We start from the raw sequence: 26,136 nt of genomic DNA on the forward strand, positions 1-26,136 counted from the left end.
AAGTAGAACAGATGAAATTATTTATGCTGAATATCACCTTTTTACTTTTAAAATCATATATGTGCTCAGCTTTAGTGGTCCTTTATTTATATAATTTTTAATTTATGTGGTTAGGTAAATAGTATCTATGAGATATGGACCAAAATCTAAATCCCTATTTAAACTACTCAACTTCTTAGTTAAGAGATGTACCAGTAAATCTAGAAGGCAGTTTGGAAATATGTGACATCAATGAAGATATACTTGACAATCTAGTGTAAAAAATTGTTACAACTTAAAATAAATCCATCCCCCCCCCCCCCCACCCAACTTCCCTCCCTTACCCACCGAAAATGTGTCAACAGTGTTTTCACTTCAGGTTTATAGATTGCATGTGTGTGTTTTGTGTTTTTCTGTGTGCTTACACAGTAGATGAAAATGAAGTAGAAGTTAAATACATCTGAAAGAAAGAAGAAAGAAAACATTATTTCACATATGGGACATTCCCTGAATAGTTTGTTTTTTGTTAAATCAACAGTTCTACTTGCAGACTCTCTAGGGTTTTCAAAGTCACTGAAAAGAGCCCAAATCAGATTACTCGAATCAACACTCTTGCTGCAAGCCATATATTCATCTCTCTACTTTTTATTGGCTATGAATTGCTGCAAGTTTTCCAGCTGCATAATCTCTATACTTTGCATACAAACCAAACGTGTTTGATATACAGTAAGAAGAGGGCCTGTAGCCATGTTTTGGGGTGGTTGTTTTGTTGTTGTTGTTGTATCCAAAATATTGTCCCTATCTTGCTCCCATAATTCCCCTAGCATCTAGCATTGTGTATATTGGCATTTATAAAAAACTAGGGGCCCGGTTCATGAAATTTGTGCTTGGTGGATCGGGGGAGTGTCCCTCAGCCCAGCCTGCACCTTCTCCAATCTGGGACCTCTCAAGGGATCAGGCCTAAATGGGCAGTTGGACATCCCCCTCACAATCCAGGACTGCTGGCTCCCAACCACTCGCCTGCCTGCCTGGCCCCTAACCATTTCTGCCTGCCAGCCTGATAACCCCCTAACCATTCCTCTGCCAGCCTGATCGGCGCCTAACTGCTGGCCTGATTGTCTCTAACTGCCCTCTCCTGCCGGCCTGGTCACCCCCACCCCAACTGCCCTCCCCTGCTGGCCCGGTCACCCCTAACTGCCCTCCCTTGCCAGCCTGGTCACCCCTAATTGCCCTCCCCTGCAGGCCTGGTCACCCCTTGCTGCCCTCTCCTGCAGGCCTGTTTCACCCCAACTGCTCTCCCCTGCAGGCCTGGTTCCCCCCACCCCAACTGCCTTTCCTTGCAGGCCTGGTCCCTCCCAACTGCCCTCTCCTGCTGGCCTGATGGCCCACAAATGCCCTCTTCTGCTGGCCATCTTGTGGCGACCATCTTGTGTCCACATGGAGGCGGCCATCTTGTGTGTTGGAGTGACAGTCAATTTGCATATTACTCTTTTATTAGATAGGAAGTTTGTTGAATGGAAGACTCCTTTATAATAAAAGGCTATTATGCAAATAGACAGAATGGTGGACAACCGAACAACCCAGCAACTTGTCGCTATGATGTCTGCTGACCACCATGGAACATGTGTGGAACATGGTGTGCTTTGGCCGCAGCGGGATGGTGGAGCAGGTGAGTGGAAGCGCCTGACCAAGGTGGGGTGCCGGTCACTGTCATCGGGGCAAGCCTCTGGTGGTTACTGAAAATTCTTTGCTCCCGCACGCCGCGGTCCCACCCAGTGCTCACACCTGCTGCTGGCACCGGCTCTGCTCATACCTGCAGCCAGCACTGGAGCTGCTGCTTGCACCTGCTGCCAGTGCCCGGCGCCAGTCCCGATCATTCGGCATCATCACCAGGTGCAAGTGGTGGCTGCCAGCCCCAATCACCCTGAGAGCTTCTCCACCTCCCCCTGCTCCTGAGGGGCGATCGGCAGCAGCCACTGCTTGCACCTGCTAATAGCACCAGTCCAACTTGCACCCGCTGCTGGCGCTGGCCCCATTTGCTCCACACCATCAGCACGTGGGAATGGTGGGAGCAGGGCTGCCGGCTGACAGGGACTGGGGGCCGCAGTAGAAGGGGCTAGGTGGGGGAACAGAGGATGGGCCTAGACCTGTCCCTGTGCCTACCACAGCCTCGTGGCCCACAGTTCCTTTCAAGGTCTGCAAATTCATGCACTGGGCCTCTAGTGAAAAATAAATGAAGAAGAAAAACAAAGACATGGGATATGAAGAATTTAAATTACATTGAATGATCCTGGAGATGAAAGGGCCAATGAGAAAAAAATGGCAGTGAAACATATATGGAATGAACAACCTCACTTATTGGCAAGGATACCATAGCACTGGCAAGAGAATAGCAGTGTGCTAGCAATCAAACATGGCTTTCTACCTATCACCCTGCCCTTGAGTGGTAAATCCTACAGTGTTTCTAGGCATTGGTCTCCTTGATCAATTCTGGTAGGTCATGAATTGCAGCTAGGAGCACAGTGACTTCCAGCACCAATAAATTGACAATTGTTTTCTGAAAATAGGTGGTACTCCTAGTCCACTTCTCTATGTACTGAGCACTCAAGAATATTGTGGATAGGCCCGGCCACAGTGGCTCTGGTTGAACATCGATCTGCGAGCCAGGAGGTCGCAGTTTGATACCCTATCAGGGCACATGCCTGTGTTGTGAGCTCCATCCCCAGTGGGGGGCATGCAGGAGGCAGCCGATCCAATTCTCTCTCATCATTGATGTTTCTATCTCCCACTCTCCCTCTCCCTTCCTCTCTGAAATCAATAAAAAAATATCATTTTTAAAAAATAATATTGTGGATAAAAATTTTAAAAAGAATACTTTGGTTGGCTGGTTGGTAATGGCTATAGTGGGCTTATGGGAATGATGGCATCCCTGAGCTAGAAGTTTTCTTAGGGTTTTCTCTGGATTCTTTAACTATTGTTTCTTGGGGCTGAAAATGTTCCATTTACCTATTTAACCTCTTGTGAACATTCTGCTTATTAGTTTAGATTTAACCTTTTCAAGACAGAGGTTCCAAAGTCCTCACTGTTTAAATAACTGTCTTTCATAAACTGTGTTGACTTTTCCTTATTTTTTGGTTACCATAGATAAGAAATTGCTATTTTAAGTCTCAGATATCAACAACCTTCTCAAAAGCAATTATAATTTTTAGTACTATAAAATGATTTATTTATTTTCTATTTATTATAAAATGCAAAATTATTTGAGATTATATAGTGATCAGTCATATAAAACTTATCAGTTATTTGATAACATTAAGCAATGGGTAATCCACTATAACATGGAATTTTTATATAGGGTTAAACAGTTACATTCATTTACATTTTCCTACAGCTGATTATGTTCCTGGAAGGGTTGTCCTAGACTGCCACCTATTTATTTTGAGGCACTAGTAATCCAGGCATCATGAAATGAAAATGTTATTAACTTTAAGTAATTCAGTTCAAATTGTTATAATTTGCACATGTAGATGCCTAAAAAGCTGCTATTATAAACAGTTTAGTCAATCTCGTTACAAAAATAACAGACATAACAATGTACTGGGTCTAATGCATTTTAAGTTATCAGTTTAATCAACTGCAGTATGCATGTTGCCAATTTTTTGCCTTTAAACAAGAATATATGGCAATTGATCAGAAAGAATATGTTTTCTGTGTGACTTTGAAACTCCGCCGTGCCTGCTGCAGTTGTGTTGCTGCGATGGATGACTTTCACAACAGGAAATCAGGCCAATTTAAAGTCCAGGCACCAAGCAATTTGAGTACCACCAGCTTTATGCAGTAATATAATTATTCCCTCCGAGGCTCTTAATTGTATTCATCACACCATGATTTCTGCACAAATTAAGCATGCATTTACTGCTATATATAACTTGCTTTGCAGTTAACATTCTGGAAACAAATTTCAAGGAGATGGAATTTTGGACTTATTCATCCCCTGAAATCACACGTTCCAAATGTTCCATATACTTTAAGGTCACATTTTCTATCTTGTAGCCTCTCTCTATATAAAATACCAAACTGTTTTAGAGGAAATAAATATCCAGAATTGGATATATCATTTTTAATTTTCCTGGAAATTTGCAGGAGTATACATTCTAAATATTTCTTGCATTTGTAATATTTTTCTGGAAGGAATTCTTAGCTAAATGTAAGTTACCTGTAAAATAAATCACTCAGAATCAAAAAATGTTTTCATAAATGCTCAATATGAAATGTTAATTACTCATGAAATACATAGCACCCATTTAGGACAAAAATAAAATAATCAAAAGTGACTCAATGGATATACATAGATAAATCTTTTTTAGGTTGAAACCAAACAGCACATTTTACCTGATATACTTAGAAATATAATCTATATTCATGTGTTTTTAAAGTAAATTGAACTAGTAAAATGAAGTATTTTTTATTACTTCATTTTTTAAAAATCTTAGCTTTAGAAGTATTGGACTTCTAGAATATTTGCTGCTTATGGTTTTTATTACACTGCCTTCCCTTACCCTGCTTTATTTTTAACCATATTATGAATATTGCTTTCTAATGGTTGATATAGTTTGTGTATTTTCTCTATTTTTTTTCAGAGTATAAACTCTACAAGGGCAGGGATTTCTCTGTCTCTTTCTCTCTCATCTATATATCTAATCTATCAAACTGTGTCTTCATAGTAGGCATTCAATAAGTATTTGTTAAATTAAAAGCTGAGTAACTTTTTCCTTGTTATTCGTATCTCATTAGAAAAACTCCTCGAAGGCAGGAGCTATAGGAAAGCAGCATAGTGATTTGTATTCTCTCAGTCATTCATTCAAAAACCTTTGTTAAGCAGCAACTATGAGCAAGACATCAAACTAATAGACATGGTTTTTGCATTCACCAAATGCAGTGGTTTGGAGTGTGAGCTTTGCCCTGTTTTAGTTGAATAACATATATATTTTTTTAATTTCTACAAATAGTGTTAGGAATTGGATCCCTAGGCACTGTTGATGGGAATGCAAATGGTGCAGTCATGATGGAAAACACTGTGGAAGTTCCTCAAAAAACTAAAAATAGAACGACAATATGATCCACTTCTGATTATACATATATCCAAAAGATTTAAAATTAGTATCTTCAAAAAATAGATGCACTCCCTTGTTTATTACAGCACTATTCACAGTAGCTATGATATGGAAATAATCTAACTGTCTATAGACATATGAATGGATAAATACAATGTGGTATATGGTTATTAGAGAATATTGTTCAACCTTAAAAATGAATGAAATTCTGCAGTATACAATAGCATGGATGGACACTGAGGGCATTATGAAAGTGAAATAAGCCAAAAACACACAGAAAGACAAATACTACATGGTTACACTTACATGAGATACCTAAAATAATCAAATCCATAAAATCAAAGATTAGAATGGTGGTTTCTGGTGACTGGAAGAAATGGTAAGATATGACTCAACAGGAATTAAGTTTCATTTAGGTAAGATGGAAAAGCCTAGAGATCTGTGGTACAACATTGTGTCTATAGTTAACGATAAGGTTTTGTACACTTGGAATTTTTAACAGGATAGATCTCAGGTTAAGTGTTTTACCCTAATAAAGAAAGACATAATTCCTATGCTGATTTTACATTTATTTTAATTATACATCATTTTAGAAGAAAAAAAAATGTTAGGATATGGTACAATAATGAATGTATAATGCTGTAAACATAGGTCTGACAGAAAGTAAGCACTTAGTAGGTGGTAACTGTAACTTAAGAAGGATTTTTCTCTTTTGTATTTTTTACTTAGTCTCTTAAACATATTAGGAGGGTGTTTTTAAAAGGTTGATTGATTATTTTTCAGCTCCCATAAATCAGTCAATTATCCTTAGAAGATGGGACTCTGCAAAAGGAAGGAGATGTCCTAATTTTAATTACATCTTTGAGGGCAGCCTTGCTAACAGTTTTTGTCACAGGTGGTCCTCAGCCATTGAGATATGAGAGGATTGAAGAGGTGTGAGAACCTAATGTAATAGGTTGACAGTTTTTCTAAGGGCAAGTGAAAGGAATTTGCAAGATGGAAAATATCTCTGGGTATTTTCTGGGGGGCTAAAGAATTCGATTAGAGAAAACTTGGTGACTAGAAAAACAATTGTAAGCTTTCTCGTTAATGCAGGTGAGAAATAGTGGAAAACTGTATGAGGGTTATTTTGAAATGAATGTGAAAGAAAGACACAAAAGGCCTGGATAATGGGTGGTAGGGATTGCTCCTGGGTACAGCTGAAGAATAAAAGTAATCAAATACAACTTTTCTATATCTAAGTGAATAATTATAATATTTATTAAGAAAGGGGATTTAAAGTGAGAAATAAATATCCTTTGGACACATTTCCAATACATTTTCAATTCATGCTATATAATTATTTGGCAATAAATTAATTCCCCCTTCCTATTTTCTCACCTAAGTTTATTGTAAGTTTTCTTCTACATATACATTTAGTCTGCTCAGTGATCTACAGATTCAAAATTTAAGACTAAAAATTATTAGATATTCTTTCTATTATTATCCATATAAAATAAACCCATAAATAGGTATAATTAATATTTGAAGTAATATGTAGAAAATACCTCTGCTGCGGTGGAAGGAACATAAAGTCCTGATTGTAAAAGTAACATCAAACAACAAATGGTGGAAACTAAACCTTTTCATCTATTACATGGCATTTTTACATTAATGATTGAAAGTTGATGACTGGAATAATTGATTCCCTGTATATTCACTTAATTGAAGTATTTGTTACCATATTATTGAGATGAATATTGGATTGGCATTTTGCAAAACCTTTCATTTGCAGATTATAAGCTTTTAAATTCTGTTCTCCCATCTGTCAACTTCAAGTCCATGTAGTCTATATCATTTTTGAGTGGTGTTAACACAACTTCATTACATAGTGATATATACTATACAAATGTTAATTATGTATTTGACCTTGTTAATGATATGGCAATGTTACAATTTTGATTTTTCTTTTAAAAACTATAGATAAGACAAATTATGTAAAAGGATACAGATGCAATTAGATTCAAACCCATTTAAATACATAAGTATAAAGTGTCCCTAACATTATTAATTTATTCAATCTATTTTTAGGGGAAAGCAATAACATTCATGATACATTGTTATTTTTTTAAATTTCACATACTATCATTCATATGTACTACTTAAAGGAAAACTAATATAATAACATTATATTTTTCAAGGTACATAAGAATAATTGTATGTGTTTTACTAAGTAAAATTTAATCTCATATGTATTCCTTTTTTGTGAGAGATGATAGTAACCATAATACTTTAAAATCAATTATTATCAGAGTTTTTATTTAATATTAAAATATAACAGCTAATCAATTCTGTACATTTATAGGCTTATGCTATCCATATATCTTGACATATAATAATTGACATAATGATAAAGTAGGAAGAATCAGAGAGACAAAAAGAACTAGGAACTACTAAGTAGCAATTTTCTCAGAAAAAAAATTAACTGAAATAGATTAGTTAGTGGCAAAAATGGCAGTAAAATGTTACCAGACCTTCATTCAGCAACCTCAGTACTTGAGTTCGGCAAAGAAAGAATTCAGGGCCAAGCAACTCAAATTATAAGAGAAAGTTTATTTAGAAAGTCACAGAAGTAGAAAAGGTGAGCCAGCTGGGCTGCATGGGCTTGAGAAATGAGTTACAGAGACAAAAGAAGGTCCCTTGGAGTTAGGAAAAAGAAAGGCAGAGAGAATGCGTCTGGGGAGAAGTAGAAGGGGAAAGGTGCAGGTGGGCGCCAGAGAGAGAGCGCACACTGGAGAAAGAAAGGAATGAGGAAAGGCACAGGCATGCTCAAAAGAGAGAAAGAGGAAGCACTGGGTCCTCCATCTTGAAGGTTTTTATTCAATCTCTAAAGGCAGGGATCTTAGGGGAGGTTCAGGAGAAGATCTCAATGAAGTATTCATCAGCTTTCCAAGTGTGTTCTTTCAAGGTTCTGGTCTCTACTGATTGGTTGGTGCCAGGGTCCGGGGTCATTAACCATCAGAGCTGGTTCTGATGTCAACCATGGTGTCACACCACCTGGCCTTGCTGGTTTTCTGGATCTGAAGCTGAAATACAACTGAAGCCTACATGTTATCTCTAGTTTGACCAAAGCTCTCTCTTTGTGGTCAACAGATCTGAAGTTTTGTTCCTAGATTATTTGAAGTGGGTCAGAACCTCATTGTCCTGAAAGCGTAAGGCTTAAGGGACTGGTCATGCAAGGGCTTGTTGGGGAGTCATAGGAGGCTTTTCTCTGACGCCTTAACTTATCCTCTAAGGGGGCCTACCACGTGGTTTGTGACATGCTAGAGGAGGAAAGGTTTCACTGGGGGTAAGGTCCTTGCTTTCCCAGTTTTGCTTGTTGCCAGGCTCCCCAGGCTTTCCTCTCTGGTGACCTTCCATACTTGGCCTATCGTCCTTGCTCTGTTCACTCCCGTTGAACAACCCACTACAGATTTACTTGTATATTATCTACCATCTTCTTCCAATAAAATAACATTTTCAGGAAATTAAATCTGCATAGATATATTAAATCCAGGACTAATACATTTACTAAGCTCAAGCCTTCTTGAATGAACAACAAAGATAAAAAGCAAACTAACTAACTGAGTCTAAAGAAATTTGTCTGCAACAGGGAAAATAGAATTAATACAAAATAAAAAGCATCCTATGGAAATATTGAGAGAAGAAAGTACTGTAAGACTATAAGCTGCATATAAGAAGCATTCACTGTCATGAATATTCATGTAACTTGTGTTTCATATGCAAGACACCTTAGCAAGAGCTCCTTGAAACTTGTGGCAATGCAACTAACAAGGTGGGTTTTAAGATAAAAACCTTAAGCAAAAACTACATTTGCATCGAGGAAACAGAGGGTTGGTGAAGAAAAAAGGATATATTTTTGCCACGTGACCCAACTATTGTGCAGTGTCCTCTAATAATAAGACTTGTGATGGGACAATTCATTTTGCCCTGCATATTCTGGGTTCACAGGAGAAGAAGCTCATGCTGGGAGTGACAGTTGAAGCAATGAGTCCCTATCAGTTGAATTTCTCTTATAATCAGTACCAAAAGTTAGGCTAGAAACATATTTGTAGTGAATTTTGTTTTTATTTCTTTTTTTAATTTTTCAATTACAGTTGATATATATTATCACATTAGTTTTAGGTGTACATCCCAGTGATTAGACATTGCACAACTTACTAAGTGATCATCCTGATAAATCTCACACCCATCTGACACCATACATAGTTATTAGAATATTATTGACTATATTCCCTATGCTGTACTTTATATCCTCTTAATCTTTTCAGTTTTTTCACCCAGTCCCCTAATTCTCCTCCCTTCTGGAACTCTCAAAAAGTTCTCTGAATCTATGAGTCTATTTCTGCTCTGCTTGTTCATTTTGGTTTTTAGATTCAATTGTTGATATATATATATATATATATATATATATATATATATATATATATATATATATTGCTATTTTGTTGCTCATAATTTTTTCTTCCTCATCTTAAAGAAGACCTTTTACCATTTCATATAATACTTGTTTGGTGGTAATGAACTCCTTTAACTTTTTCTAAATGATAGCTTTTCTGGGTAGAGTAAGCTTGGTTGTAGGTTCTTGCTTTTCATTACTGAATATTTCTTGCCAATCCCTTCTGGCCTGCAAGGTTTCTGTTGAGAAATGGACTGACAATCCTTTGGGATCTTGTAGATAACACACTGCTTTTCTCTTGCTGCTTTTAAGATTCTTTCTTTGCTTTTAACCTTCATTATTTTAATTATGATGTATCTTTGTGTGGGCCTCTTTGGGTAAAACAATTCACAATACTTCTCAGCGTAGACTTGCTTTCAATACTGCTGTATATTTCAGTGGAAGGTAGTGAAAGTTTAAAAAAAGAAACCCAGATAAAATGATTCGGAAGAATAATTATATAAATAAGCAATATTTGAGTCTAAATTTTCTTTATGTTGTTACAATTTGAGAATTAAAAGGTTGGTTTCTTATTTTTTAGAAAAAATACACTAGTTACTTTTATTTTTATACTAGAGGCCCAGTGCATGACATTCATGCACTTGGGGGGAGGGGTTCCTCAGCCTGACCTGCGCCCTCTCACAGTCCAGAAGCCCTCAAGGTCAGGCTGAGGAACCCCTCCCCCCAAGTGCATGACATCCAGTTGGACATCTTAGCGCTGCTGCGGAGGTGGGAGAGGCTCCCGCCACCGCCGCTGTACTGGCCAGCCGTCATCCCGGCTTCTGGCTGAGCGGCACTCCACTGTGGAAGCGCACTGACCAGGGGGCAGTTCCTGCATTGACCCTGGTGGTCAGTGTGCATCATAGTGACCAGTCATTCCACTGTTTGGTCAAATTGCATATTATCCCTTTATTATATAGGATGATTCATATATTTTTGTGATTTGAAGAAATGCTTCTGTACTTTAAAAGTAATTGCAACTTTAATTCTCAGTTACGTTAAAATTACTAGTAATTTCTAGTTGTTTATGAAAAGGACAAAAGTTAAACTCTGTGGGTTTGAGAATATATCATAAAAGCGCATAAATCATAATTTTTCAGCTATTCATTATATACTTTTAGAAATAACATCAATATATCTTAGGACTTTTATAATCTGTATAGACAAGTTTTAATTCATTATAGAATAAAGTCATGAATCATGAATTTAAAGATTATTCATTCAAGAAAGAGAAAGTTTTCATGTTAGGAGCCAGCACTATATTAGGAGCTGAAAATAGAATCATAAATAAAATGCCAACCCTGCCTTTGGGAATCTCAAATCAGCTTAATAGCTAAACACAACACCACATATTTCTGGCTTCACTAAGTTGGATGTGAAAATTTGTGAAAACTTTCTATCAGCACTAAACTGTTCATGGAAGGAAGAGAGATTCTCTGTGTATACAGGGAGAAGGGTTAAAAGAAAACAGTCATGTTTTAAAAAAGTCATTAATCCCACAATGCATTACAAATACCATTTGATGTGAGATATAAAAATCACATTAGAACCCTGACCGGTTTGGCTCAGTGGATAGAGCATTGGCCTGCAGACTGAATAGACCCAGGTTCTATTCCAGTCAAGGGCATGTACCTTGGTTGTGGGCACATCCCCAGTGGGGGTTGTGCAGGAGGCAGCTGATCGATGTTTCTCTCTCATCAATGTTTCTAACTCTCTATCCCACTCCCTTCCTCTCTGTAAAAAAACAAAAACAAAAACACCAATAAAATATATTTTTAAAATCACATTAAAGGCATGATAGTTGAAATGTGCAAGTTGAAGTACCAAAACATTATTAATTTTTATAATCTTTTAAAAATATGTATTTTATTGATCTTTGGATAGAGAGGAAGGGAGAGGGAAGAGAGATAGAAACATCCATGTGAGAGAAACATCATTGATAGGCTGCCTCCTGCATACCCCACACTGGGGATCGAGCCCACAACCTGAGCATGTGCCCTGACCTGGAATCAAACAATGACCTCCTGGTTCATAGGTTGATGCTCAACCACTGAGCCATGCAGCCTGGGCCAATGCTGTACTTTTTACAGTGGCTTGAATCTCTATGTTGGCAAGGATACCAAGGAGTTAGAAGTTACTTGGTGCTATCAAGGGACAATTGAAGCATTGTCTTAAAAATGCTGTGACCTACTCACTGTGGACCAAGAACCATACCTTCTGTCAGCACTCTAAGCTTTTCTCCCTATTCAATACTCAAATTATTGACTGGGTCATGAACTGGAGAATATTTTGCAGATTAAGTAGGGTTGCTATGATTCTTCTGTAATGCAATTGCTTGTACTCAAGAATCCTGACACAAAGAGGTTATAAAAATGTAGTATTGGGATAGAAAAAAAAAAAGGGGGGGGGGAGAGAAGAGAAAGAGAAATGAGCAATGAAATGAAAACAAGGGGATATATGAGAAAATGTAAAAAACAAAAGATGGGAGATTGATTCAAAATGCTCATTGTGGCTTGGTTTTGAGTAAGGTTCAATAAGATCATAATTAGGATAGTGATCATGGAAATGTAAATTTTAAAAAGAAATTATATGTATGCTTTGCAACCTAAATTTGTAACAAGCCAAACTCTCTCTATATAAAAGCCCAGCCACCAGAACAGCAGAACAACCAGAATGACCAGTGGCTATGATGTGCACTGTGGCAGCCAACCAACATGATCCGGGCCCCAATCAGGCCACACCCTGGCTGGCCCAGCCTCCAACTGGCCCCCCACACTCCCATTGGGGCGGGCCGACTGGACCCCACCCATGCACGAATTCGTATAAAATTATATACATACTAGAGGCCTGGTGCACAGAATTCATGCACTGGGGGGTGTCCCTCAGCCCAGCCTGCACGCTCTCCAATCTGGAACCCCTCAGGGGATGTCTGACTGCCAGTTTCAGACATCCGCTTCTGCCTGCCAGCCTGATCGCCCCCTAACCGCTCCCCTGCCAGCCTGATCACCCCCAACTGCGATCCCCTGCTGGCCTGATTGCCCACAACTGCCTTCCCCTGCTGGGCTGATCACCCACAACTGCCCTCCCCTTCCAGTCCGATCACCCCCAACTGCCCTCCCCTGCTGGCCTGATCACCCCCAACTGCCCTCCCCTGCCCCTCACCTGCCCTCCCCTGCCCACCTGATCACCCCCAACTGCTCAAAAATACCTTCTCCCCCAGTGTTGGGGAGGGGGCAGCAAAAAAGAGAAGACATCCCTCCCTATTGCACACAGACCCTATATACAGGCCTACCAGGCCCAAGCCAGTGGGATGCTTGGCATGTTCTCGGATACCCAGTGGGGTGGGAAGGGTGACTGGTCGCAGCACACGTGAGAGGGGACCTCTGGGTGGCCACTCTGGTCCTGGTTACTTGTCCTGGCACTTCCTGGTCTTCAGTTCCATCTTGGTCCTGCCTGCAGCCCTGGTTCCCCTACCTGGCTCAGCCTCCCCTTTCCATCTGGCCTCAGATGACCCCCTTGGCTCCTGGGGGCTCTGTCCTCCCCTCCCAGCCTGAAGGTTCCGAAGGGAGGTTATAGCTTCTCAGAGACTCCCTGGCAGCCCTGTCACTCGTGTTCACTCAGGGGAAGGGGTGCGTGTGGCAGAAGCAGCTGTATAAATGCGGGTGCAGGGGCAAGTCCTCTGGGGTCACTTGGACAGTTTGCTGATGACGCAGATCAGGGCTGTGTTCTCGTCCTTGAGGCGCTTGTCGTCAGCCCAGAGGTGGGATAGGCCCTTCAGCTCCTCTTCCAGCTCAGTGGCCTTGCGCTCCAGGACCCTGTGCTCAAATCTCTCCAGCTCCAGGAGGGCCAGCATCTCTGCAAAGCCCTCCTGCCTCTGCATGATGTGCTCCAGCTCCACCTTGAGCTGCACCAGCCAGCAGTGTGGTCTCGGTCAGGGCCTCACTAAGTCTCTCATTCTCAGTGCGCAGCTCTTCATAGAGCTTCCTGAAGCCTCCCTCAGGCTCTTCCGATTCAGGCTGGGGTTCTGGGTTGAGGGCCTGCTGCCTCCGGGGGAAGTGCTGTATTCTGGGCTGATGTTCGCTGGCTTTGCCTCCTCCCCCCTCAGCAGGCCCTCTCCTCTCCTTGCCGACTCTGCGGTGCTTCCTGGAGGCCTGTGGTCCCTGTCCCTGCTTGTCAGGTGCCTCTACTATCTGGGAAGGGCCCTCAGAATTCTCAATCCGGGGCTGCCAGGAAGGGTCCAGTCTCTGTGCAGCCCACTCTTGATCAGGATAGGCCAGTGGGGGGAGGGGCCGTGAGGTTGGCTGGCCTCACCCCCTGATTGGGCTGGTTCACTGGCTACAGTGGGCAGTGGCGACAGTTCACTGGAGGCCGATGGGAGCCGCTGATGCCCACAGGAGATAGGAGCGAGAGGTGGAGGTGAGCCACCAGTGCCACTCACGGGAAGCGGGAGGGAGACACTGTATTTATAATAGGTAAATTTGGCTATATCACATGTTCATTACAGTCTTGTTCTCAAAGCATATTCAAGGATTGAGAAAAATGTTTCCAAATCTGTATGATTGAGAGAGGCAAAATAAAAATTTGTAATGTAAAAATATTTCTGTATATAGCATTAAAGATTGGAGAAATATATACCAATACTAGGGGCCCAGTGCACAAATTCATGCACCTTGAAAGAAACTGTGGGCCACGAGGCTGCGGTGGGCACAGGGGCAGATCTCGGCCCATTCTCCATGCCCCAGCCTGGCCCCTCCCACTGCAGCCCCTGGTCCCCTGACTGCTGACAGCCCCACTCCTGCCACCGCCACTACCACACGCTGAAGGTGCCGGCCCCTCTCCTACCCGCTGACAGCACAGAGCAATTGGTTCTGGTGCCAGCAGCGGGTGTGAGAGGTGGCTGCTGGCCCTGATCACCCCTCAGGAGCAGGTGGAGGTAGAGAAGCCCCAAGGGGCGATCGGGGCTGGCAGCTGCTGCTTGCTCCCGCTGACGACACCAAGTGATCAGGGCCGGTGCTGGGCGCTGGCAGTGAGTGCAAGCAGGGCTGGTGCCAGAAGCAGGTGTGAGCTCTGGGTGGGACCACAGCTCGTGGGACCTAAGAATTTTCAGTAACCACCAGAGGCTCGCCCTGATGACAGCGACTGGCTCCCCACCTTGGTCTGGCGCCATCGCTCACCTGCTCCACCATCCTGCCATGGCCAATACCTGCCATGTTCTGCACCCTACCACCTGCTGCCAATGCCTGCCATGTTCCATGCACGGCCCCTGGTGGTCATCACGCATCATAGCAACCAGTTGTTCAGTTGTTTCACCGTTTGGTCTATTTGCATATTAGCCTTCTTCACTAATAAAAGAGAAAGATGCATATTGACCGTACCTTTGCGATGCCCACCAGCCAATCAGGAGTGAGTATGCAAATTAACCCAACAAAGATGGCAGGTTAATTTACATACTCAGGCACCAAGTGGCTGGGGGCGGGACACTTGCATCATCACCATGGCAACGACACAGGTATTCTGCATCACCCCAGCAGCTCCGGACCTCTGGGAAGCATGGGAAGGCAGAAAGGTGGCTCTGGGCCGGAATGAGGCGGTGCTGGCAGCCAGGGGAAGGAAGGCCCATTCTTGCATGAATCTTCATGTATCGGGCCTCTAGTTTATTATATAGGATAACAACACACTTCTGTTTAAATGATAGTACTGTGTATAACAGATAATTAAAATTTCTTCATTTTTTCCATATTTTAAATATTTCCTATATTTACAAATGCATTATTTTTTATTGAGTTCTTATTAAATATCTAGAAACTTTTTAGTTGAAATGGTGAAAGTCAGCTAAATATATTTGCTAAGAAAATGTACCATTATTAAATACTAGTGGCCTGGTGCACGGGGTGGGGAGGGGAAGGGTGTCCCTCAGCCCAGCCTGCACCCTCTCCAATCTGGGACCCCTCAGGGGATAACCGGCTGTCAGACATCCCTCTCATAATCCAGAACTGCTAACTCCTAACCTCTCACCTGCCAGCCTGATTGTCCCTAACTGCTCCCCTGCTGGCTTGATTACCCCTAACCACCTCTGCCTCGGCCCCGCATCCAGGACCCAGGATTCCCTCCTCCAGCCGACCACAGGCACCCGGGATCCGGGCTTCCCTCCCTCTGGTCAGCCATAGGTGCCCAGGCTGGCGGCAGCCACAGGGGATGGTGGGCAGGTGGCTTCACCTGGGCTGCAGCCACAAGTGCTGGCGCCCAGGACTGTGGGGTTGGCGGCTTCTCTGTCTCCCGTGCCATAGCCAGCTGCAGCTACTGGTGCCTGGGACTGTGGGGTGGGTGGCTTCTCCGTCTTCCCTGGGATGCAGTGTGGGTGACTTCTCTGGCTGGCTGTGGCCTGGGATCATGGGGCAGGCAGCTTCTTCGTCTCCCGGGCCACATCCAGCCTCAGGCACTGGGGCCCAGTTTTTCCGTCTTCCCCAGGACATGGGGCAGGCAGACGTGAGGCTTCTGCTGCTGGCTGCGACCTGGGATCATGGGGCAAGCGGCTTCTTCATCTCCCGGGCTGCAGCCAGCCTTAGGCATGGCACCTGACTTCTTGGACCCCCACAGGCCCAGAGCAGTGGTGGTGGTGGTGGGGGGGCGGGGCTGCCACCATGTTTTCCGGTTAATTTCCATACTCATTCTGATTGGCTGGTAGCTTAGCAGAGTGACAGTAATTTGCATGTTTCTCTTTTATAGTGTAGAATATATTAACAATTCTGTTTAGATGTAATCAAAATCTGGTTTGTATTTCAAAGGAGTGTGTATGTGTTGCTATTATGTTTTCTGCAATAATTGATCTAAATTCAATTAATTGTGACATAGTCCAGTGCCATTTTAAAGAATGACTGATGTAGAATATGAGGAATGAGTACACATTTGCAGAAGTTTTGTTACACAACAAATAAAAACAATTCTCAAAATGTGTAGAAAATTGGTATCACAGAAAGCAACACCGGTGAAATAAGTTTGGGATTTTTTGCTTGTTTTGTTGTTAGTTTTAAAAATCTACACTAAGGAGAAGCTGAAATCAACTTAAAAAACTCCTTTTGCATTATTTTAATAAGTTAAGTTTTAAATTTTTATTGCAATAAAGGATGTATCCATTTAAATAAGTCTTCTTTTGTAAAAGGTAATTTAGTTCTGCACAATAATCTGAACCCAGCAAAGCACACCTGTAAGGACCATTACGCATTTCCCCTGCTTGCCTCATTAGACTCAGCATTCAAAAGAGATCAACCACTTGGCTGACTTGACAAAATATGCATTTTCCCTTTTGCTGATATGCTGTTTATGACAGATAGAAAATATCGCATTTTTTTTCACTCCTCTAAAGCATTTCAACTTTCATTTCTGTGTTATCACATTCAATGACTTCAACATGCTCTCTGTTTCACTAGCAATCTGTTAGTCATCTGCTTCTTTCATCTCTCCACAGATTTGTCCTAATGAAACCATTATGGCTGAACTGTTTTTCATCCACCTTTATTCCATCTCTATATGATAATGATGATCTCATTTTACTTTTAGAAACTCTGACACATAGCCACAGTTTTGAGTCATTATTTTTATGTCTCTTAAAAGTAATTGATTCTCTAAATATTTTATTATGTGTATTTATTGAAGGTGAATACAAGACAGTAACACTGCTTTTATTTGGGAAGATGGTAGAATGGAGTTAACAGTAGATGCCTCTGGATTCAGGAGGAACTGAGTTCAAATCTCTCTGCTATTTAGAGTGATGTGATCCTAAATGAGTAGCTGATTTCATTAAACTTCTGCTAATTTATAGGTTTGCTATAAGTATTAATTGAGAAATGCATCCTTTATAATAAAAAGGTAATATGCAAATTGATCATCACTCCAACACACAAGATGGCCACCCCATGTGGTCAAAGATGGCCACCCCCATGGGGACACAAGATGGCGGCCACAAGATAGCTGGCAGGGGAGGGCAGTTGGGAGGGACCAGGCCTGCAAGGGAGGGCATTTCAGGGCGATCAGGCCTGCAAGGGAGGGCAGTTGTGGGGGACCAGGCCTGCAGGGGAGGGCAGTTGGGGGCAACCAGGCCTGAAGGGGAGGACAGTTAGGGGCGACCAGGTCATCAGGGGAGGGCAGTTGAGGGCAATCAAGCTGGCAGGGGAGCAGTTAAGTGTCAATCAGGCTGCCAGGCAGAAGTGGTTAGGGGCCATCAGGCAGGCAGGCCGGCGAGCAGTTGGGAGCCAGCAGTCCTGGTTGTCAGAGGGATGTCCAACACTGCTTGTTTAGGGGTCGGGCCTAAGCGGGCAGTCGGACATCCCTCGAGGGGTCCCAGATTGGAGAGGGTGCAGGCTGGGCTGAAGGACACCCTCCAGCCCCCATTCATGAATTTCATTCACCAGGCCTCTAGTATAGAATAATTAGTCAAGTCTCCAGTTACTAGATGCCAAACTACATGCTTTACAGGAATACAGCCTGTTCTTATGACCGAAGGCCATCATTACAGATACATGTACTTAAGTCATGCTTTAATATCTAGTATTAGTACATGTATACATTTTTACATGTCTTTATGTGCCAATATCAAGTCATTCTTTTTTATACCTTCTTCCATGGTACCTAACCATAAAAGACTGAAGGATTTTCTAATCAGTTTTCATTGATTTTTTTGTGATCATATAAACAATTAACCACCTTTATCTATTTTAGTTCTTTTTGTTGTTTTATTCCTATTTTTTAGCAATTAAATGTATTGGGGTGACATTGGTTAATCTAGTGATATAGATTACAAGTGTACAATTCTATAATACATTATCTGTATGTTGCATTGCTCATTTACCATCCAGTCAAGTCATCTTCTGTCACCATATGCTTGACTCCTTTTACCCTTTACCACCTCCCTCACCTTTTTTCCCTCTGCTAAAACCATGCTGTTTTCTGTGTCTTTGAGTTTTTGTTTATTTGTTTGTCTTATCTGTTCAATTGTTGCTTTCAATTTTCTATCCCACATATGCATGAAATCATATGGTTCTTGCCTTGTTCTGTCTGACTTATTTCACTTAGTATGATAGTCTCAAAATCCATCCACTTTGTCACAAATGGTAGTATTTCACACTGGTATTTTTTATGGCTGAGTAGTATTACATTGTATGTATGTACCAAATTTTTTAACTCAATTATCTATCAAAAGACATTTTGGTTGTTTCAATGTCTTGGCCATCCAAAAAACCTGTTAGTGACAATAAACCAATACAGTAAGGTTTTAGTCTGTTCCATGCCTTCCTGGTTCAGGTCTTATTTTGTTAGTCAAGTCATTTTGTTCATTAGATTCCACAAATAAGTAAGATCATGTTTGTTAGTTGTATTTGAAACCTCAGGACAAGTGAGGTTTTATTCTGTTTCACTTGAGAGTGATTGGTGTATGTTATAAACATTAGCACCTTCTAGAAACATTGTAGGCATTAGATTGGTATTTGTGTTTCAAAGTGTGGGAAGTACTTATATTTTAAACTTCTGATGGTCAATTTTTATAAATTAATGAATAAGTATAAAGTTAGATATTATTAAAAACATTAAGTTACCCACAGAATATAGAGAGTTAGAATTTTTGAAATTTATTTTTCGTAAGTGTATCAAAAAATCTGAACATGGAATCTTAATGTATTAGACATCTATAAAAATGGAAATTTCAATAAGATTTTATAATTCTTCTAATGACCTAGAATATTAAATAATATAAGATTGTGTATGTATTTGCCAAGTATTTCTATCCAGAAATTTGATGTTAATCATTGACAAAATAAGCTTCAATAATACATAGAAAATATATGATACCAATTGACTTACTAATATTAAATATTCTCATTCTAGAATCAGGAAAAAATATTAGTCTCTGGAACTTAAGTTTAAAGACAGTGATAGGGAAATCTGTGAATACAATCACAAAATGCAAAATAGTTCTTACATATACCCAATAAAGTTTTTTCAAAGTAAACATGGATAAGAGCTCTAAGTATCTTTTTAAATAAAGAAGAAAATATTATAGAGTATATATGGCCACATCTTCAAAAAAATGGTCTTTTACTCAAAAATGAATTTTTAAGCAATTTAATTCATTTTTACTCCATTTGCTCACTCTACAAAGCAAGTATTCAGCTGTATATTTTAATATACTATTTTGGAAGAGCACAGATGATATTTTGCACTCTAACTTTTTTAAGCCAAGAAGTAGTCTACTTAAAACTGGCTTCAGTTTTCTTTTCTGTTGTCTATTTTTGCTACATTTTCATAATACATTCTGCTTAAAATACAAATACACAGATGGCACGATACTGTTACCAGCCATAAGGTTAAAGCATATTTGTGTGTATTGGTTGGAAAATATCTACAAAATGTAGTATTCATAGACACTAAACAAAATGCTCTCTAGATATCTTATAATATAGCTATATATGGAGTACTTTAATGACCACAAGGTATGCTTCTTAAATTAGTAAAAATTTATGCAGCCTTTGGAGTCCAAGCTCAAGTTTATTCCAGTTTCTCAGCAAAATGAAAGAAAACATTTTGCTAACTATAACTTAAGGAAATGAAAATTTATGAAAAGGAAAAGATTCTGGAATTGAAACTATTTGACATAATCTGATATATATGTAAAGTATTTGGTATTGTTCATGCATTTACTTTGTAGTCTTTTAGAGAGGTACATATATAAAAGGAATCCATTTTCTTTAACTTGTTAAAAATAAACATTTTAAAAATCTACTGGCTTATTGTACTCATTTCTTTTCAATTTAATTTTATTGCCATGTAAATACATAGAGTTCTAATGAAGAAGCTATTTTTTGTTCCTAAACAGAAAATTAATTAATTTAAGCATTTTTAGTTGCACAATTCTAAACATAGTGTTGTTTCAAAATTTAACTGAGAGGAAATAGAAGGGGGAACTATACCATATTAAAAAAGATGGCTAACTTCCAGAGAAATCAATATAAAATTTGTCATCTAGATTTAAGGTGTTGGTAAATGAGATATAGCAAGATAATTGATTCAATTGCTAAAAGAGAGACAAAACTGAGAAATTCAGTGGAAATATCACTTTCAGTCATTATTGGTATAATACAGAAACATGAAGAAAAATTAATCACATTTGCAAAAAATATTGCTATTATCCATTTAGAGTTAAACATCTTACTGTTCAGAGTAGTTCAAAAATTTTAATAGTGAACTTTTAATTTTTAATCCAGATATTTATTTTTATCTCAACAACAATGTTAAACTAGTCATTGAGATTTTAACCATACTTTCAATTTCTTTGATTATGTAAATGTAGTCTCTATGTTTAGGGGTCAAGTTTTTTTCTAGAAATAGCACATTATTTTTCTCTTTATAATTAACTCCTCGCTTGTTTATCTACTTTAACTCGGATTTTAGTTTTACATAATACTTTGCATTTTAGCTGTTTCCAGTAACTAGAAATAGTCAATATATAAATAACTAGGTGCATTTATAACAAGAAACACTGTGCTATTCTGATGAAGCGGATGATTGATTAATCGTGTCAACATAATTATTCTATTTATTCAAATGCATGTCTTTCCTTTTGTTCTTCAAGTTATTATTTACAAATTATATTCATTCTTGAAAACTAGGAAAAAGTGTATATTAAATTTACTAATTGCTGTCTCCCCAAACCCTGATATTTTTGCTCTTCAACTCAGTGATTAACTCTGCCAAAATTAGCTTGCAACTTGAATGATATACTATTGCTATTGAATGATAAATATTAATTCATAACAAAAATAAAAACCAGAAGGCATCAATTTATTTCTGCTTAGTTTGGTTGTCTATAACCTCTCAGAATCAGAGAAGTAAATGGGATATATCATATCTCTACTGTAATGTTGTTGCTTTTTTCTTTTTCCTATGTAACCTCCCATACTCAAGCAATGCAATCAAACTCTGGAAAAAAGGCACTCCGAGAGCTCAAAATGCAGTAATAGCCTTATGAGTAAGTGAACTAGAAAATCTTGTATATGAAATGATTTGAAGGGCACTAAGGAATTCCCTTGCAGCTCCTGAAATTCTACTATTATACATTCATTGCTTGAGTTAAGTTATTGTGCCCCTCACCCCCACTTCCCCTATAGGACTTCACTTTTCAATGCAATTGATTTTGCACTAGTATGAATTCATTTATCGTAGCATTTTCTTTGTGACAAAAGAAACCGAGAGAGAATGGCAAGTCTGGGTTCACAAGGAGAGGAAAGGTAGTGCTGATAGCTGGAAAGACTAGGCAAACTTTACTTTTTATAATTTTGTAAAATTACTTCTTTTATATGACCTGCTTGGATTGTAATCTTTCCACCTTGATGCTGTAAAACTGACATTAGATCCTGAAGACAATGAGCTGTAAAGAAAGGCAGAAATCCAGTGCAAGCGGGAAGGAAACTACCCTGGCCGGTGTTGTTTGGAGCAACCTCCCATGCACGAAAGGATCGTGGGTTCAATTCCTTGTCAGGGCACATACAGGGGTTCTGGGTTCCATCCCCAAGAGGCAACCGATTCTCACATGGATCTTTCTTTCTTTCTTTCTTTCTTTCTTTCTTTCTTTCTTTCTTTCTTTCTTTCTTTCTTTCTTTCTTTCTTTCTTCTTTCTCTCTCTCTCTCTCTCTCTCTCTCTCTCTCTCTCTCTCTCTCTGTCTCCTTCCCTCTCTCTCTCAAAAAAGTAGAGGAAGGCAACTGATCCTCTGGAGCTAGTGAACAGTCTCCACTTCTTTCTATCCTCTTTAATCCTGTCACAATAGGAGAAATCAGGCTCCATAAACTAATATATTATTTAGCTTGTATCATTTTAAAATAACCTCCAATAACCATAATACATGAGCTTTCTCTTTTAAGGAGCCTGTGTATTATTAGTTTTGTCATCATGTCCATCCTCATTATAATTAGTTAATTTTGCATCCATTTGGGGGACAACACTTCAGTGATTTGTCAGACTCTGTCCTGATCCAGGCAGGCAGGCAACTTCTCTGAGAATGGCCATAACCCTCATAACACCCCTAGCCAATTGTGCAGGAAGTCATTCCCTCCCAATTTCTGCAATAAGCAACTTATTCCCTAAAGTGTGAGATTTGATTACCTTTTCTCAGCATGCATTCAGACAAATGTTATTATTGGTCATAAAATTATCCAGCCCAGTGACCTATGGTGACAGTGAATTTCACAAGGTGACTGCCTGCTGAGTGAAGCATCTCCTTGTATTTGTTCTAAATATTTTATATTCTGGTGCTTGAAAATAAAGGGCGTAACTTAAGAGGTTTAAATACAGTGATAATGGCACTGTGGTTGGCAAGATTTTAACATATATCTCATTTGCCTTCACTGAGTATGGTTGTAAAATTTAGCAAGTGAAAATACAGGATTCGCAGATAAATTAAAATTTATAAGAAATAGTTTTATTATAAGTATGGTCCATGCAATATTTGGGACATCTTTATACCAAATTTTTAAATGTGTTGTTTATCAGAAATTCAAACTTAACAGGGCATTCTGTATTTTATCTGGCAACGTGTTATAGAGGAATTCATTTTAACCTTTGCTTCACCAATTGGTAAAGCAAAGGTTAAAGGTATTGGTTGTGTTTAACTAAATCATTGATTCAATTCACTTTCTTCAAGTGTTATATACAAAGAAATGTTACCATTCGTCTAAAGTTCTTCTTTGAATCCCTGAAAAATTAGCTAGGGTGTAATGTTTGTTAAAAATATGTTAAGTTGAAACCCCAAATCTATTTAAAAAAAAAAAAAAAAAAGAGAGAGAGAGAGAGAATGGACAAGGGCAAGTCAAATGAGATTTGTTTTTTCCTTCAGTATATTCTTCTAGACAGACCCTGAAACACTAGTTGTGCATAAAAATGTCCATTTCTTTTTCTCCTTTGTTGGAACTGTTCTCATACATGGATTTATATGTAAAATTCATAAATGACTGCTGAACTGTACCTGGTTGCATCACTGCATCTAGATTTAGCTGTTGTCTGAATACAGTTGTCACCTTAGGGCAGTGGTTCTCAACCTTCCTAATGCCGCGACCCTTTAATACAGTTCCTCATGTTGTGGTGATCCCCAACCATAAAATTATTTTCGTTGCTACTTCATAACTGTAATTTTGTTACTGTTATGAATCGTAATATAAATATCTGATATGCAGGATGTATTTTCATTGTTACAAATTGAACATAATTAAAGCATAGTGATTAATCACAAAAATAATATGTAATTATATATTGTGAAATATTTATTTCTAATTACAAATAAATGAAATTTTGTCTTGAAGCATGGTGTAGCATGGGTAACAGTCTTAATATAACAACAGTAAACTACATTGCTACATTTTGCGACAGTATGCATAAAAAGCCAACGTCAGTGCAAAGGTTGAGATTGCTTCTTTCTCACCAGATCAGAAATTCTCGGGGCAGTCTTTGCAAGAGTGCAATGAAGATCATCTTCCACAACAAGTCTACTTCTGTATTTAGGCTTGATAACCAACAAGCTGGAAAACCCTGTTTCACAAAGATATGTTGTTGGAAATGGAAGCAGAAGGAGCAACACAGTCTCAGACAGAACAGGATATGACTGCAAACACTTGATCCAGAATTTTATAACTGGCATTGTAGAGAAATCAGTTCTCGCTGCATTGCTGTTAATAAGTTCAATGAACTCCTCTTGTGCTGTCTCAGGAACATCTTCAACTTTGACTGTGAATGGGCTTCTGGCAAGTGCAAATGGGAAGTCAGGTAGATTTGGAAAGTATGATGAAATTTCATCTGCAAGCATGTGCAAGTGTTCTTTCACAGAAATTATCATCATAATCCTCTTGTCTGGTTCAATGTCATGTTCCTCAAAGAAAGCAGATAAGGTAGGCAACATGTAAATTTTATTTTCATCCAATTTTTTTTGGCCAAAGCTGAAGTTTCATTTGCAATGATCGGATCTTTTCAGACAAATCGAGGCATGTTTCATTTGGTCCTTACAGTGATAAATTTAACTCATTCAAGATGGCAAAGATGTCAACCAACTAAGCTATTTTCTGCAGTTCACTTTTATCGCTGAAAAGTGCTTCGAACTGCGGTCTTGCTTTCTGATTAAAAAACGTTTTGAGTTCATCACGAAGCTCAAAAACACGTTTTAAAACTTTTCCTCTCGACAACCATCTCACTTCAGTGTGAAATAGCAGAGCATTGTTCGGCACATCCAACTCGTCGCACAGTTGCGAAAACATTCGGCTGTTTAAAGTGCTCGCCTTTACAAAATTGACAGAACTTATGACGCTTTTCATTACTTCTTGTAACTCTTATGGCAGCGTCTCCATTGCTAATATTTGCCGATGAATCATACAGTGAGTTCCGATGACTTTGGTGACTCATTCAGTACCAAACGTTGAAATCCAGATCGACATCCTAGCATAGCTGGAGCACCATCTGTGCAAACACCACAAACCTTTTCCCAAGAGATCTTATGCTCTTTCAGAAATGAACCAACTGTGTCAAATACATCATGTGCAGTAGTTGTCGTTTCAAGCGGTTTGCACAAAAGAAACTCATCTTTAAAGTCGCCATCATTAATATACCTCACGTAAACCAGTAACTGTGAACAGTTTGCAATGTCTGTAGATTCATCAAGATGGATACTAAATATTGGAAGTGGAGCAGATTTAATTTCCTGGATTACCTGATCAAGAATATCAGCAGACATGTCATCTATTCTTCTGCAGACAGTGTCATTAGATAAGGAAATTACACTCAATTTCGTAACAAATTCGTCTCCGATCATAACTCGAACAATGTCTTTGGCCGCTGTCAACAGTAAATCCTCAGCATTGGTGTGAGGTTTCATAGCTCTGGCGATTCTGAGTGCCACCAAATATGAAGCTTCAACGGCTGTTACGTTTTGTTTGTGGTACTTGCCACCAGTGTCAAGTCTGGCTTTCTTGAGTCCATCAGCTTTGCTTCTAAAATAGTTGGTATCTTTGCTGGCAAAGCTCAGATGCTTGCTATCAAAATGGCGTTTTAATTTGTTCGGCTTCATAGATTCGGCTGATAGAACTTCACAACAAATAACACATTGCGGTTTCTCAATTCCTGCTGTAATTATTGAGGTAAAACCATACTGTAAAAAATCCTCACTATATTTTCTTTACTTAATGTTCTTCTCTACACGATCCATTGTCATGGGATGGTTTGCTAATGAAAATAATATATAATAATAGCTTTAATAATATAAGAGATGATACATGGCATAGTTCAGTCAATACAGTTCATTAAAGTTTCCTATGATTTACCATTCTCTGTGTTTTGTTTTTTTTTACATACCTGTTACTATCACAAGGGGGCAGTATTCACATCAACCACAGCTGAATATAAAAAGACCGATCAGCATCTAGATTAAGTTGCCATGGCATAGATTTTTTTTTGCAGTAGTTGATGATTTTACAGTACATGATTTTACATTTACCCAGTAATTATAATTCACTAGAGGCCTGGTGCATGAAAATTCATGCACT

This window comes from Plecotus auritus (assembly GCF_963455305.1).
Source record: "Plecotus auritus genome assembly, chromosome: 3".
NCBI lineage: Eukaryota > Metazoa > Chordata > Mammalia > Chiroptera > Vespertilionidae > Plecotus > Plecotus auritus.